Source organism: Columba livia, chromosome 13 (assembly GCF_036013475.1).
Source record: "Columba livia isolate bColLiv1 breed racing homer chromosome 13, bColLiv1.pat.W.v2, whole genome shotgun sequence".
In the NCBI taxonomy this organism is placed as follows: domain Eukaryota; kingdom Metazoa; phylum Chordata; class Aves; order Columbiformes; family Columbidae; genus Columba; species Columba livia.
The window spans coordinates 19,211,043-19,227,036 of record NC_088614.1 but is presented as its reverse complement, the minus strand read 5'-3'; the positions used below and the strand labels follow the sequence as shown (position 1 = coordinate 19,227,036).

Below are 15,994 nucleotides of genomic sequence, written 5' to 3'. Positions count from 1 at the left end.
AATCCAAGTGGTCAAAAGCCATGCAGCTACTGAATGGGCTTTCAGGCTCAATAAGCTACAAGAATCAGTGAATTTCTTTAATGAGTTGTATAGAGGAGGAGTGGCACCTGTGATTCTGGGTACCATATCACCACAGATACCTCAAAGATGCACACCGTTAATATTTTCTCTTGTCGTCAAATGGGCAGTGATAGTATGAGACCAAAACTTCCTCTTCCTGTGCACATGAATACTTTGCTACCTAATATAAAGTTAGCTTTTTAAGAAAAAAGTGACAAAGAATACTCTGTGCTGAAGGCACATTTATAACATAGCCTTAGATTACTTCTTCAAACAAGACACCACCCCAACATGCTGGACTGCAGGAGCTGTGACTCACCATCTACATGACACCCCATCTACTGTAACTATCATTTTCCATTCCCATTTACTAGATTTGAAGAGAGTACAATAAAACCTTTTTTTCAACAGGATCATCAAATTTACAATCAATCGGTTTTATTGATGCAAAGGACAGAGGGATATCTGGTAGCGAAAGAAAACATACAACTCCACCCGAATGTTCCACTAATTCAGTTTTCTTGCATGAAAGCAGCAAAGTACTTTGGAGTTGTCCCTGGTGACCAGTTCCTGATGAGAACGGGGTTGACCTGAAGATCTAACTCAGTGCCATGAAGGACACTATTCTCTGGCACTGATGCTGGCTGCTTTTACGGCAAAACCATACTGATTTCAAGACCACTCTGTAGTCAAGCACTTCAGGGTGCTGCAAACACTTTGTGAGAGTTGCAGCACTGAATTTTATCAGTTCTGTCAGTTTGATTGGGTTGTATTCTAGCTTCAGAGATGCCAGCTATATAGTAATGTTTTATTGCTTGTAACTCTGACAAAGACTGTTTTATCCAGCCCTAGAAATGTACTTAGAGGGCTGTAAATAAAAAGCAAAATTTCACAGGACTAAGATTCCAGGTTGTGAACAGCAAGATGACACGATCACACTAGAACACTGGTAGCATTTTGTGCCCCCTAGTTAAGCCTTATTGCTATTTTAGCAATTGAATAATGATGGAGGAAGCTACAGCAATTTTGCGTTGGGTCATGAAGGACATCAATGCACAGGTACAGAAAAAGCCTTTGCACATCCATCTCTCTGCATGTTAGTTCCCTATCTTATGGAACACTTCTGGTTGACTAGTTATAAAATACAGTCTTTTGATTAAATATCAAAAAGTAATAATAAAGACTAATTCTGCTGAGCAGCAACTTTGCATAATGCACATCATAGCACATACACACAGAGATGGTGTTTCTGAAGACATGTATTATACTCACCTACATCTAGAGCCTATCCCTACCTCCTAGTACATGGCTTATTTTGCAGAATTGTCTGTGTCCAGTATTGCAGATGACAATATGAACTTAGCTAATGGAGAGTTTACTTCAGCTGACACCATAGAGAGCTCCTCTGGGAGCAAGAGCTGCAGGGCTTGCATTTCTGTGTTGTGTTGAACCTGATCCAACATCCATTCTAGCTGATGGAAAGAGTCCTGTTGACTTCAGCACACGTTATACTAGGCCCCTGGTGCAGTTAGTTGCAGTCACAGCATTTGAATGCTGAAGTTCTTGAACCCTCATGCTACACGGATACTTCACAACTTAAGGAACATGTATAAGACAGAGCTAGAAAAAGTTATTTTCCCTCCCATTCTGTGCTCATTTTACAGTCTACCACAAAAAAAAAAAAGGTTTTTTTCCTAGCCATTGAGCAGCCCCCTTGTTTTACACCCTTTTGTTCTTGAAAAAACAAACAAACAAACCCTCCTCCCCCAAAAACACCAGACAAAAGTACCAGCTGCCCAGCTGCATTGTCTCAATATCAAACAGATACTTCAAAGGAACGACTGTCTCAGATTTTCCGATATTTAACAGTTCAGAAGTGGCTTGTGCTGAGAGCTGAAAAGGATCAGCCATTTCATTTTGTGAATTAAAACATCCTAATGAAAACCTTCTTCCACGTCAGGCATGCCCCTATACCACAGAAGGCCACATACGGCCTTGATCATGGACCAAGACAAGTGGTTCTCTCAAGAGACTCATCTGAAAACTCAAACAACTCATGCTAAATACTTTAAAACTTGCCCAATGCTTTAAAACCAGTTTCAAGAGTCTGATTTCCTCTGCCCTCCACTTGCTTCTAAAATCCACACGATACACATAGGAATGATTGCTTTCGTAACTGTAGTTATCTAGTGTTTTGTCTCACTGTTACCCTCATTAAATATATTAGTTCTCAGCAGAAACTCCTAATGACAGATTATCAAAAACTGAAGATCCCGAGAAGAAAGGAGACTGTATGTGTAACTGGATTTTCCTCGTTTCCCATGTTTTTCTATTTGTAAGTGCCCTCACAATATGATTCACAACTAACACGAGAAATTTAAGTTACTTAATGATCTTGCAGTGTATTCTTTGTCCCTTCTAGCAGCCAACCCCTTCCCTCCACTGTTTAGCAGAACAATGCCCACACTTGCTGACCAAGTTGTACCAAGTTACACGCCACTGAGATTTGTAATTTTTGAAAAACAAACCCCCAAACTTCACATAATCAAGAGAATGACATATCCTGGAAGCTTGTTTCAAGAGAATGAGGATTACAGGCTACCCATGGAAACAATCTACTTGAGGTATTTCCTAGAGATCCAATCACTGTCAGAGTAAAATTTCAATGTGTGATGCAGATAAATACAGATGGCAACCGAGCTGCAAATTGACCTTGTAGGCTTGGGATAGATTTAGTCACTGCTGCCAAAAAGATTTTCAGGTACATCAGAGATTTGCGCCCAGGGGTCCTCTTCTTACCCAACTAACTTGTAATCACAACTGTCAGTTTCAGAACATTTATATGACCCTGTGGAGTGCAATGTGAGTCAACCATCTGAATGTGAAATTCATTAGACAACTGCAGCATGCTCAGTGGGAGCAGATTGCGAGACAACGGTGGTGTATAAGAGAAGACGAAGGAACAGGTTAAAGGGCTCCTGCAGTGGTTTCGCAGGTTTGGGAATAGGTGTGCACATCGTATGTGCCAATGTGCCTTCTCACACACCTCAAAAGACATCATTGGGATGCTGCGAAAACTTCAGCAGTAACAGAACCTGACACCTGTCTCTTCCAGTGTCAGGGTATAACAATGATTGGACTACGCTTTAATAAGTATTGCCATTTCTTGTTTATCAAGGATATCAGGCTTTGAAAGTACAATTTGCTAGATTATAATTTTGCTGTAAGAGGTGTGAGCAACCCTCCCCACACCACACTACCCGTTACCCACAGCACCTCTTAGCCCATGCCAATCACTCATCTCTAAATCATTCTAATGATATAAAGGGGTTTTGAACACTACTAAATTGTGTCTAGTACAAGCAGGGCTGATTTATTACTCCTCCCCCACTTATACTTGTTTTAGCTTTCACTAGTCCAAGAGGAATCTATCAGCATAGTTAAGGACCTTCTGTAAAGCTGAACCCTTAGGCAATGAGACTCCTTGGCAGGCTTTCACTGAATTATCAGATACATATTTTTTTTCATTTAAGTCTAATTTTACTTCCCACTTCTATTTTTCCCTCCATAATTTCTTGTTGCTGAGGTGAGCACTTACAGAGGAAAGCAGCACTGCTATTAAAAGAATCAATACTTAAATTGCACAATACTTACATTGCTTCATTCCGCTTGCATCCTGTGCGCTTTGTCTGCGAGGAATAGTGATCAATTATGAAGATCTGTCAGGTTTGCTATTACATGAGATCATTTATTCTGTTAAGAGGATAAAGCAAAGTCAGCAAGCCAAGAACATATCAAGCCAACTACAGTTTCAATACCTACAGTTATAGCCTCTTAGAAAGACAAGTAATTTCCTGTATGCTAAACACAGGGCTTAAGAACAAAGGGACAGCTCTTCAGCCTGACCATTAAAAAAGGTAATCAAGAACTAAAGCACAGAACTCAAAGATTTCTGAAAAACTTTTTTTAACAGTGTTTTTACCTAAGGGCTTTCCCTAAAGACCTCCCTTCTGCCCTAAAAACAGCCAACAAGAACAGCACTTACCAGATTCTTTTTGCACAGGACCAAGAAAGCGCCTCAATTTTCCACAGCTGGCCCAGTTGAGGTTCTCTGGGAATGACAATCAGGGCATGCAGCTGTGTTCTTCTCTTGCCTCTCTGAGACAATGTCACCTTGAATTTGCCAAAAGTAGCAGATGCCCAAGTGCTCTGTAACAGGTAGAAGAAAAGTTGCAAGTATGAGCAGAATATGACTTTCAGGTCTCTAAGAGCTTGATATTAGTGTGATTAAGCTCTGTTATTGTAATTGAATAGGCTGGCCACCGCATCATTAAACTTGCAAACATGTTCGGTTGCTCACTAACAGTACCCTAGTTCCATATATGTGTGTGCTCAATCCAAGCAAGGGCAAGGTCAAAGACAGGTTTTGTTTCTTCATGTTTTATGGTTTTGCTTTTCTTCACAAGATAAAAGTCAAAGACAAGAGCAGAATATTTTATAGTGATTTTCAACTAATGCTTTGAAAGGGAATTTCTGAATATTTAAACGTTTCCTCACAGTGGGAATTCTGATATTTGTAGCCACTGCCAAAGAAGAATCTTTTCTACTAAACTGGTTGAAACGGAAAGTGAACATAGCGCAGAGTCCGGGAGAGATGCCAGCACCATGAGTGCTCTGCATAGCTATGGAACAGGTATAGTGCAACTACAGCATGGTCAAGCTATTTTCTATCCTTAGCAAACATCTCATCCTAATTTGGAAAGGACTATGTTGAAGGTAAAATGTTTTTCATTCTGCACCTTCCATTCAGCAGTGATTTAAGGAGCTAATTGGTTCCAGCACCTGTGATATAGACCCTAAATAAAGATAAGCACCTATTACCTATTGCATCTTGTGCCAGCTGAAGGCCATGTACCTCAGAGGGTGTGAACCCAAACCCTAAGAGGTACAGCCCTCCATATTGAACCCTCTTGCTCTCCAGTTAGAGGAAGCCCAGCATGTGGAGACCAGGTCACGCTTGTGTTCACACCTTACAGGCACGAAGGACAGGTATGATTCTGAGAACACGAAGAGGAGCTTGACCCTAGGTACCAAAACTAGTAAGGCTTAAGCTACTTGGACCTTCAAAACCCAATATGAGCTACCACTTCACATTTAAAGTCTTGAATCAAATTGCTTCCGTTAAAATGCATTAGATGCTAAGTACCTGCTTGGAGGTATACGTAATACCACCAAAACCCTTAAGACATTAGCTTCTAAGCTAAAGAATGATGCTTAATACAGGCTTTTAGCTGTCGTTCTGCTTTATGGGGCTCAAGGCAGAAACTACGGTCTGAAACCACACAGACCCAATTCTTCTTCCAGCTCAGCATGCTCCTGGCTAGACCTACACAATGTAGTCCTGTGCTATTTCCAGGGCCGTATTATTTTCTCAGTACAGATTTAAACTCTACAGAATACAGTAGAGATTTTCCAGACATAGTGGTAGGATACATTTAAAGCTGAACTTTTCTACTTCCTTGTTATTCTCCCATATATCTCATGTACAGCTTTCTTTTAAAATGTGAACAATCTTAAAATATGTATTTGCATATATGAAAGCAGAGTTTGCATCCTGCTCTGACTGTGGCCCAATGACATTTGTGTTCCTGTGCCTGTCCTGAATCTGCTGATATGTTACACAAGCAATGACAAGCTGCAGAGAAACAATTTAGAAGAAAAGCAATACAATTCTAAATGCGTTATGCTTATCTACATTTGTAATTCCAGTCATGGATCCTATCTGTTTGTAAATTTCAAAGCAAAATACCTCTGAACTTGCTAAGTCAGTAAGGATATGCTCATCTTCTTCCTGCATAAAATTAGACCCATACCAGGCAGCTGTGAACTGATTAAAAGAGTCTCTCCAGCAAAATAAAAGAAGATAGGTCTTGTTATAAACTTGGTTGCTGGCTCTTGACAGAGGTAAGAATGTAAGGTGCATTGAGATGCTTATGAGATTCTTACCGACTATTACGAGAACTTTAAGAAGTAGTTATATGCTGAAAAGTGACTCTGAATAAATAGCATTGTGAAGTTCCAAATTTATTTTCTCTCAAAGTCTTACAGAATAAATTTTCCCACTTTACAGGTAAAGATGCGGCTTCTCTCGCTGACAGCCCTGCAAACTCAGAAAGTCACAGCTGTGTTCTTGACTTGTGCATTTCATTACTACTCTTTTGAAGTGGCGTATTAGTTAAAACTCTATTGTTAATGTAAGAGAGAAAAAAAATAATCCAAACTACTTCCCTACCACTCTGTTGATTCTACAGGACTAAAGGATTTTTTGACATATAAAAGGAAAAAGTCACGCAGGGAACAGACCTAATGAGTATGAAGGGATGACTGTCCGTGGTTCCATTTTGGCGCAGGAGTGGAAGAACACAGGGACAGGCAGGTGCAAGCAATGACCTCTGAGTTTTCTGAACTCAAAAGGATTTTCTTGCATTCCCCCAGCAGCCCACCTTCCAGTCTGGGTTGCTTATGCTAACATTAAGGAATAAGTCCCCCCAAAGTTAAACAACCCTTGCATTCTGACCATGAAAAATATCCTTTTCATGTCCAGTTCAAACTAGAGGTAAAGGCGCAATCCTCCTTACGTACACTACTACTGTGAATGGCTCAATAGTAAAACAGGAGTGCAACAAGTTCAGTCATGACCCAAAGGCAGCAGTGTCCCAGAGCCAGCAGATGAAGGGAGCTTGTGCACCATGCCGGTTCCTTTGCTCAGAAATCACAGCTGGCAGTTTCATTAGTATCAGCCAGTACAGCTGTGCTGTTCACAACAGAAAGCAAACAGCCAGAGCTTATTTCCACACTGTGTCTTTTGTTGGGTTGTGTGAAGTCTCTTCTCACATTGATAGAAATGTGTTTAACACACATGAAGAGCTATGCCAAGTGCCTCTCTGCTGTGCTTACCCCAACAGATTCCTCCACGGAGACAAGTGTTTACAACGGTGATGGCTGCAGTTGCTGTGGGCTATGAAGGAAATCTTCAGATGTTTTTGTGGCTGCTCTGAAGTCTTCCCTGGCACTAGTGGAACTCCTGTCTGGAAAACCTCTCGCTTCAGCCACATACATTAGACAATTGGCCTCATGATGCACTAGGAAACTGTGCAACCTGCGGTGCATTTACCCATTTGGCTTCAGACATAAATCTTTTAATGGACCTTGAATATAAGAGACAACTAGTGCACGTCCTAAGATTACTATAAAGCTATAAACATAGCTAAGGTGGGGGGGGGGGGGGGGGGGGGCACAAATCACTCTGAGATTAGATTTCTCTGAATCATAAAGATTCACCATAAAAACCTAGTTATGAGCATCGTTTAAAAAAGAGTTTCAGAGCATGAAATGTTAGAGACATTTGCAATTTTTTAGAAAAATAGTGACTTGTTGAAGATCAGATTTTAAATCATCCTCTCAAAGCTGTCTGAATACTAATTTCTTGTAGACAGGTCAAGGAGACACATAAAAATGTTGGCAAAATGGGTTTTAGAAGTGTCATATAACACACCCAGCACTGGAATGTCATGGTCTACTCTCCTCAGAAAGTGATTAGGGTCACAGTTAAAAGATATTTCATTTTGAAAGATGTAGATAAATGACTATAGACAGTTTAGAAAATTTTTAGTATCTCACTCTTGTCAAAATCCTTTAAATCTGATTTTAAGATCTCTGAATTTAATTAGGATCTTGGTGAAGCACTGAGGGAGGAAAGGAAAGGAAAGGAAAGGAAAGGAAAGGAAAGGAAAGGAAAGGAAAGGAAAGGAAAGGAAAGGAAAGGAAAGGAAAGGAAAGGAAAGGAAAGGAAAGGAAAGGAAAGGAAAGGAAAGGAAAGGAAAGGAAAGGAAAGGAGGAAATTAGAGAGAAAATGGGAAAATCAAGGGAGAAAGAGAAGAATAAAAATAAGTTTACAGAGGTAGGTAGAATATAAAAAACACCAAATTATCTCTTCGTTAGGGGTGTGTTACCTGTAGAACCCAAAGACTGTACTTACCCTTACTCTCTAAGTTGTATGTTTAAAGCTACTTGATCTGTAAGCTGAGTTTGGCAAGGCGGCGGAGGAAGGGTTAGGTTTGATTCCCTTTAATCATTAATATAGTTTATCACCCTTTTATATAGTGTCTTGGGCCATATATTATTTTCAGCAGCTTTGCTTTCTCAGATTGCTATGAATAAAGGATATTGTCTAAAGCTTGGACATTGTATGGTGCTAGAAAATAAAACAAAAGTCTTTGCACCTTATTGATTTCAAGTCTCAGTAAATTCAAGGTACCTGGATGGCTTTTTGTCTTGAATTTACAGCTCTGGTGATGAACATCTTCAGGGTGCGTTCAGACATCAAGAGAAGGTTTTGCTTCAAAAAAGCTTTCTTTTAGGAACAAGTACAAAATTAACGATTCAGGATCCAGTCTGGAAAAAAGAGATATAAGTGTGAAGTGAACCTTTAATGGTCTGTAAGGAGGAGTAACATTGCTTAGAAGATTTTTTATAGCACTGCACTTCCTACCACTTCAATAATAATAAAAATAATAACAACAGTAACAATGCCTAGCTCTTAGATTTTAATTTCCATCAGCAGAACTGAAGTAATTATTTTCATTTCTTATCTTAAAGCAATTGTTAACACCACATTATCACATTTATTTCTTTGTTTTCTGCTATCTGTGTTTTTAAGCAATGTAGCAGGACCCGTTTTGTCTCCTCTGCTGAGGCAGGTTGCAGAGAAGGACCAAATAGCAGTTAAAACTCTTTTTGAGCAACCACATTTTAGACAGATAACTATAATTTCCTTAAAGGTGAGGTGGCTATCATGTCATGGCCACACAGGATATCTGGCTCCTTTGAGCAGAAAAACAATGTGTTTGTTGCACTTAAAAGCCCCACCATTTCTGCTTTCAAATATACGCCAGAAGACCAGCGTTAGGCCACATTAGCATGGCACGTTACTGACGGTTGATGCTACCTATCTGTTCAAGCCAGACAGTTAAAAACCAGATTATCTGATTTTTAAGAAAAGCAATGAAATAGAAGTCTTAAAGTGCTCATGATTCTGAGTGAGCTTCATTTTTTTCCTTCTACAGGCAACAGAAAATTATCATGCCACATGGAATTAATCCAGGTCAGGATGGTACAGCTGTGGAGCTAGAGGACAATTCATGCTCAGAAAAGACTCTCTGTTTTCATGTTATGTTTAATGAGCCTATTGGTTGAAATATTTGTTATAATTTACTTCATTTCCAGGAAAAGATGAATATGGCTCCTGTATTTTTGAGCCTCTCCAAGATAATTACTGAGATTCAATAGTTTCTACTTTCTGTACCTATGTTCTGTAGGTCTGCATTCACTTTCTCATTGGCGGGGTCTGAAAAGAAACAATCAGGATATTCACACAGGTCAGGTTTCCCTGAAGAGACCTCGTCTCTCATACTGGTGTTCTTTCTGCTAATCCAAACGTAGAGATGAATAGTAACAATTCATTTCAGCTATATATTACTAATTTTAAGCAGCCTAATTTTTCTTTCAGCCACTTTATATTACCCACATGTAATGACCCTTGCCCCCATAAATCAGCCAGGAAGATTTAATTTGCTTACTGATGAATCCAGTTCTGTTCCTTTCCATCCTCTTCCCGCACAACTCTGAACATATCGCTCAGATTTTTCTTGGTCTCCTGGAAGAAGTAATGCAGAACTAAACCCTTCCGTGACACTTGGAAAGCTGCCCTTCAGCTCCCAAATGCTGACTAGTAACTGCAGGAATCTCAAGTGTTTCTCTCAATTGTATTTAGCGGTACTGTGCTAGATTATGCTTGATTTTTGTAATGTCCATTTTGGTTAAATGAGGTGATAATTAAACACAGTCTATGGAACAGAAAGCGTTATTCAAAACTAACCAGCAAAGGTCACAGAATAAATACAATGACAACTTGCTAAGAAAGGAGATCATCCAAAGTCTTGACTTGGTGTTATTTCAAATCCCAAGACACAAGAGTTTTTATTCCTGAGCAATTCCTTTGTTGTTTGGGGATTTCTGTGTATTACTCGGCTTCAGTTCCTGTCAAAGCCATCCAATCAACTCTGCTGACTGCTTGGTAAAATTCCCTTCTACACTTGGGTCGCTGTGTATTGAAGAAGAAGGTTATCTGCACTATTCAACCTTTGGCTTCTTGTCTTTTGAAGAGATCATTTTGCATTTCGCTATGGCAGAGCTGTAATTAGATCTGTTAATTAAGGACAGAATGAACTTTTCAAAAACTCTAAACCCCTTTGCATTTTTGATAAGTTTGCTTAGGTTGTTACTGACCTTCATACAGGGTCTGCCACTGCTTATTAATTGTTAAATTTTAATTAGGCATGCTGATGAATGTGCTAGCCTTTGCAATAAATAAAAGGTAGCTTCATTTATAAACAGATATTTACCAGTCTACAGTGAAATTATCTGCTTTCCTAGAACACATTTAATTCAGCATGTTTTGATAACAGTAATTGGTAGTATCTAAAACCCAACCCAAACAGATAAACATAATGACTCCCTGGTTCAGAGACTGGATTGACTGTGCAAACTGAGCTAGGACACTAATCTTAAAAACACTGAACCAAATGGCTATAACGGCTGGTTATTCGTGGTATTTTTACCGAAATTCATGGTATTTTTACGGAAATTCTTTCAAAATGTGTTTCCCAGAGAAGAATCAACCCTCCTTACAGAAGAAGCGGGTCACACTGGGGAGATAGAGAGGTAAGTGGATGAAGAAGAGGATCATCTTTCATGCCTAAGGGAAATGAAACTCTGAAGCACGAGCAAGCAACCTGCTTTTTTCTTTGCTAGTGATAAATATGTGGCCACTTTTGCTTATGTGACCCACCCAGGGACTCCACAGAATAACCCACAAAGAAGGTTGTGAAGCAAAATAATGGGAATCTGTCCCAAACTCCCTTGAAATCAAAGGCTACTAGGAATCTAAAGAATTCTTTCAGGTTGACTAAGAGCCCCATATCTGAAAGAAACATGAAGTATCTATCCCGTTTGATTACTCTAGGAGAACTAGTACCCACATTGTTGAAATTGGACCTTTGGCAACTCCCACCTCTTGACTCTTGGAATGATCATCAGAAAACCTCCTCCTGGTGAATGAGGTATTTAATTACCCATGGCCATCACCATGCAGAGTTAACAATCACCACCTTCTAACCCAGCACACTCATGTATGTAACCTTAGTCCCAATTTCAGTGCCAGAACTCTACACTGCGCAACAAACTGTGAAAATAGTAGAGAGTGACTGAAGTCCTGGTTCAGGTAGAGGTACATGGCAAACGTCACCCTTAATTCCCACACAGTCCCTGCCAAACTTCAGAGATCCACGGCCGAACGCTCTGCACTGCTCTTATCTGGACTCACCACATACATAATGCAATGCTGCTGTAGCCAGTGCTGATTTTGTAGCAGTTTCAGTGTTTGCCTTGAAGAAAGAGCATATATGATTCACGTTTTGCTAGGAAGTTTATTAGGCATCTCTTCCCAAGGACTGGATAATTAGATAATTATCATGTTGTCGGTATTATTACTGATGAAATGCTACCTAAATTTCATTAGGGATGGTCCACATGGGTTTTGAAAGCTGATAAAGTGCACTGCTCTGAGCTGTGTGTGTAGTGCCAGGGGTTCCCTGTCCTCTGACCATCTCAAAGCGTGTGGTCACTGCTGCTTGGTTTGATGCCAGTTCTTCATGTGTTGAGTGCTGCTTTCAAGATTCACACTGCAAGCAGCAGGGCTGATGACTGACTTGCCAGGGTGATTTCAGGCAGTCATGAAAGTGCTGCTTTTCAAAGGCCGGTGCTTTGGGAGCATTCTCCCCCACTGTAGGAATATTTTGCTAGTGGTACGCCTAGCTGCTAATGGGATTTACAGTGGGAATTCAGAGACAATAGGCAAATTCATTTTCTGGGTACTAATAAGTATGTCTTCCCAGAAAACAAGTTTCAACAGACCCTTTATGTGGGACTCAGTGATAAGTGCGTGATTATCTGCTGACACTGGAAAAGAGACCTAAGCCAGTTTTTGGTGTTCAAGTAACCTGTCTGCTGCTAACCCTGGTCTATCCACAGATGTTCCTGGCAAGTCTACTGAGAATCAATTCCTTTTCTTTTGAAATTGGGTATGATTGCATGCCTGGCTTTGCTTTTCCCTGCAATGAAAAAGCAAGAGAAATATCTGAAAGCTTTCTCCCTTACAGATAGAAAAATGACATTCTATCTTCAGCACAGGGTGGGCATGCTTCATCTGATATTCGAGACACAGACTAATGCATCTTATGCAGTGTTGTTGATTTAAGTGAAGACCAACACCCTAGAAATACAGTTGTTGCTGCACCAGAAAATGGGGCATGAAATAGAGGCTGCATATCAGTCTTTTTAATAATGATCTCCTCTGAGCGGTATTAACGAGCTGGAAGAGAGGAATTATGGTTGAGCAGAATTTCTTCCCCTTGAACTTGGAATAGCAGCAGGACATGAAGGAGCTGTAATAGAATGTTATTTTACAAGAAGTAAATAATGTAACAGAGTCTATAAGGATGTCAGCAGGAGAGTTAGAACTGTCATAGCGTAATCCTGACTTGAGCAGCAATGTGTGAAAAAGTAGCCTGCAGCAGTTTTTCCAGTACTTCAATAATTCCTGCTTTCTCACTGATCTTTGTTTACTCTACTTACCTTGTCAAAAAAATGTTTTACCTCGTGTTCAAATGTGAGTTAAAAGAGGAAAACGTATTCCCAGAAATCCCAACTTTTCAAGCATACACATTTTCTTTGCTTTTTCAGTTGTTGTTATGGAAAAGGTGGAAAATTTGTATTCCCTTCACTTAATAAACATAAAGATTAATAAAACCATAAATAAAAGGAAGCCTGTATCTTTTTTTGCTTATTTTTCCTTCCAACTAATGAATAATTCAAAAAATTGGCAGTATTACCCTTGACATCCTTGTGATATGATGGTGTTTTTTTCCAAAGAGTCCTCAAGTGTAGGCTCAGGAGGTTCATGAAACTACACAGTTATTGTTATTGGAATACAACAGCATCTTCCAAGACACTGCAGCACCTTTTTATCACTACAGAAGTAGGGCTGATAGAACAAGTTTGCAACTAAATAAAATGCCAAGTATTAAACTGAAACTACAAAAAGAGGTGGGGGGGGGACAGGACACAGTCTCTTTTTTATTATTTCTCTTTTCATATGACATCTCTTTAAATTTTCTTAAACCGTTATTACAGGAATGTAGTAAAGACTGGGGGACAAACTAAACCAAACTTTCAGGATGGCTTTGCTTCTGCCTTGACACCGTGCACTGAATTCAGAGTACATACCCCTAGAAGAAAACTCTCACAAGCTTTCCTTGGCACAAATTCAGTCTGACTTGCAAGAGGACCTAAGCACCTCTGCTTTCCAAAAAGCGTTGCGTTCTTGCTACTTGTCTAACTGGGACTCTTGCAGAACTCAAGATCCTATGCAATGTTCTCACCCCATCCTAGTGACATCCTCAGGAATACTATGCCACGCTTTTAATTCAAATTGTGCTGGCTTCTCTAAGTTTGAGACAGACCTTTAACATCAGTTTAGTGTAATGTGTTTGTATGGAATATTTGTCTTGGTTTTCAGGAAATACATTAAAAACCTTTCACTGAGAATATGAGATATTGCATTGTCCTTGAAATTGTGTTAGGTCCTTCAAAGCCATTTAATCTCAATTAAAGCAAAGCATACAAGATAAGGTGCTCTGAAGATGCATTAAAGCGTGTTATAGTGCCAAGCCTCCGTGCACTTTGACACATCCTAAAAGCACTGTGGCGTTGGTTTAAAGGTACAGTTCAAAAATCTCCTGGCGACCCATTATCCATGGATCATTAGCATAATTCAGAACTATTACAGTGTATTGTGCCAATGCGTGCTAACAAGAACTGTTAATGTATGAAGTCTTGACATGATAGATTGTAATGCCTCTGGTTCTGTCATGTCAATGGAAGTTTATGCATTAAATAAAACACACCAGGGGATTAGATGGCTAAAGATTGGAAAAGTGCAATAAAACCTTTTAGTTCAAAATCACCATTTGTAATCTATGCTGGAACTGCAAAGTACAGCCAAAAGTTTGACCTCCGATGGACAGTCAGAAATGTACGTAAATGAGTTCAGTGTTCTCAGTACAGTCCTTCCAGCGCAGGACGGCATCCTTCACGTCATCCCTACTGGCAGCCCATGGACTGCCGGCGAAACCAAGGCCAGGCTGCCCTCACAGCTGAGCCAGCACGAGACCTGCCAGGGTGACACCTGTAAGTTTGTGCCGCTATTGATTTTGCTGCACTAATTCAGAGGATAAACAGAGGACTCCATTCCCCAGAGTTATCAATCTGGCACCTTTCAAGCACATTTAGATTGGCATAGGCTTTTGTTTTCTGTTTTCTTTTTTTCCCTTCCTAATTACGTGTTAAGTGCAGCAGTGTTAACAGATGTCACTAGAATATAATTCCCAAGGATTTCAAGAGCAAATAACACTAGGAAAAAATTGATTCTGAAAGAAAATATTTAACTATCATGATTGTTTAGAATAAATTATATTACTTTCTTAAATGCCTCGCTCAAATACTGGTTTGAGAGTTTTTTTGTCATAAGGTTTTTGCCAAAGTTGCCAGCAGTGTTGAAAGACAACCACACAGGAAGAAGATGGTGCAACATGAGAATTCACCAGCCACAAGGATGAAAGGCATCGGGCCACGGTTTTTACAGCGGTCTAACCTCTGCACCTACAACATGGTACCTATTGCAAAATCCTGCTGTGGCAGAAAAGGTATTTATGTTTATAACATGCTAAAAACCACCACATGAGTACCATGATACCCTGGCTCTATTTTCTTCTTGCTTTTTGGTCTTAGAAAACATTTTTATATTTCTGTCCGCCTAAATTTGTTAACAGTGATGTTTTTTTAAGCAGCTCACTTACTATGTAAGTCTTTGGTTAGTAAGTTTACAGTTGGTTTGACTGATAAATTTAAAAAAAAAAATGGAGGAACCTGAAGTAATTAAGATACCGGAATACACGTTTGGATTCCTACAAAATAACGATCTCAGAAGCACAGAGTTCCCACAGCTTCCAAAGGTGGTGAAAGCTGTATTCTCCTCACTTAGGCCATTGTTTAAAATGTGAACAGAATCCAGGTTTTATCTTATTAGTGAGCTGGTTCAGGCTCATATTTCCAGTACTTCTGGAACTATTTCAGCGATGAACTGTAGATGGAGTTATTAACACACCAGAAACAACTGAGGAAAAGGAAAAAGCCCTCAACATATTCTTCTCTGAAAAAAAATTTTAATCTTCACAATTGCTTATTCATTTACTAAAAATAGTATATTTAAAAGCAGAAATGGCAGAAAGCTGGAGTTACGGAGGCATACAACAGATATGGCAAATACCTTGTTTGGAAATGCCACCACTTCTTGTCCACATACCTCCTGCTCCAAACACTTCAGAAATTCTAGACCTGCATGAAAAGAACAAAAGCCACAAATGCAACATGAGAAGAACAGGAGAGATCTCAAGATCAAAAATCAACCCATGACAAAACACATTCTTAGAAACACAGATAGCCAAATTTGCTTGATTACATCTCGCCTTTGGAGTAGCAACAGCTCCTCACTGTTCCCCAGAGATCAGGTAACGTCACAGCTCACTCTTTTGGTGTCTCAGCCTTGTTTTCGGCCGAGCTTCATCAGTTTTTGGAGGTGACCAATCGCCAAACCCCCATTGGGCTAGTACAAACAAAACCATCTTCACTTTCCACGACATACCAATTGCCTATTGAAAAATATTAGGGTGACATTCTCTTTCTTTGTAACAGATCT

At 39.7% G+C, this 15,994-nt stretch overlaps 1 long non-coding RNA gene across 1 annotated transcript; it reads right to left on the bottom strand.

Annotated features, from left to right (window-relative positions):
• Positions 1-3,714: 3,714 nt before the first annotated feature.
• Positions 3,715-15,636, bottom strand: LOC135575314 (uncharacterized). Its single transcript, XR_010465831.1, has 4 exons — positions 15,566-15,636; positions 8,378-8,514; positions 4,106-4,269; positions 3,715-3,813 (listed from the first exon to the last, which is right to left on the bottom strand). It is a non-coding gene; the product is annotated as an uncharacterized LOC135575314 (long non-coding RNA).
• Positions 15,637-15,994: the final 358 nt, after the last annotated feature.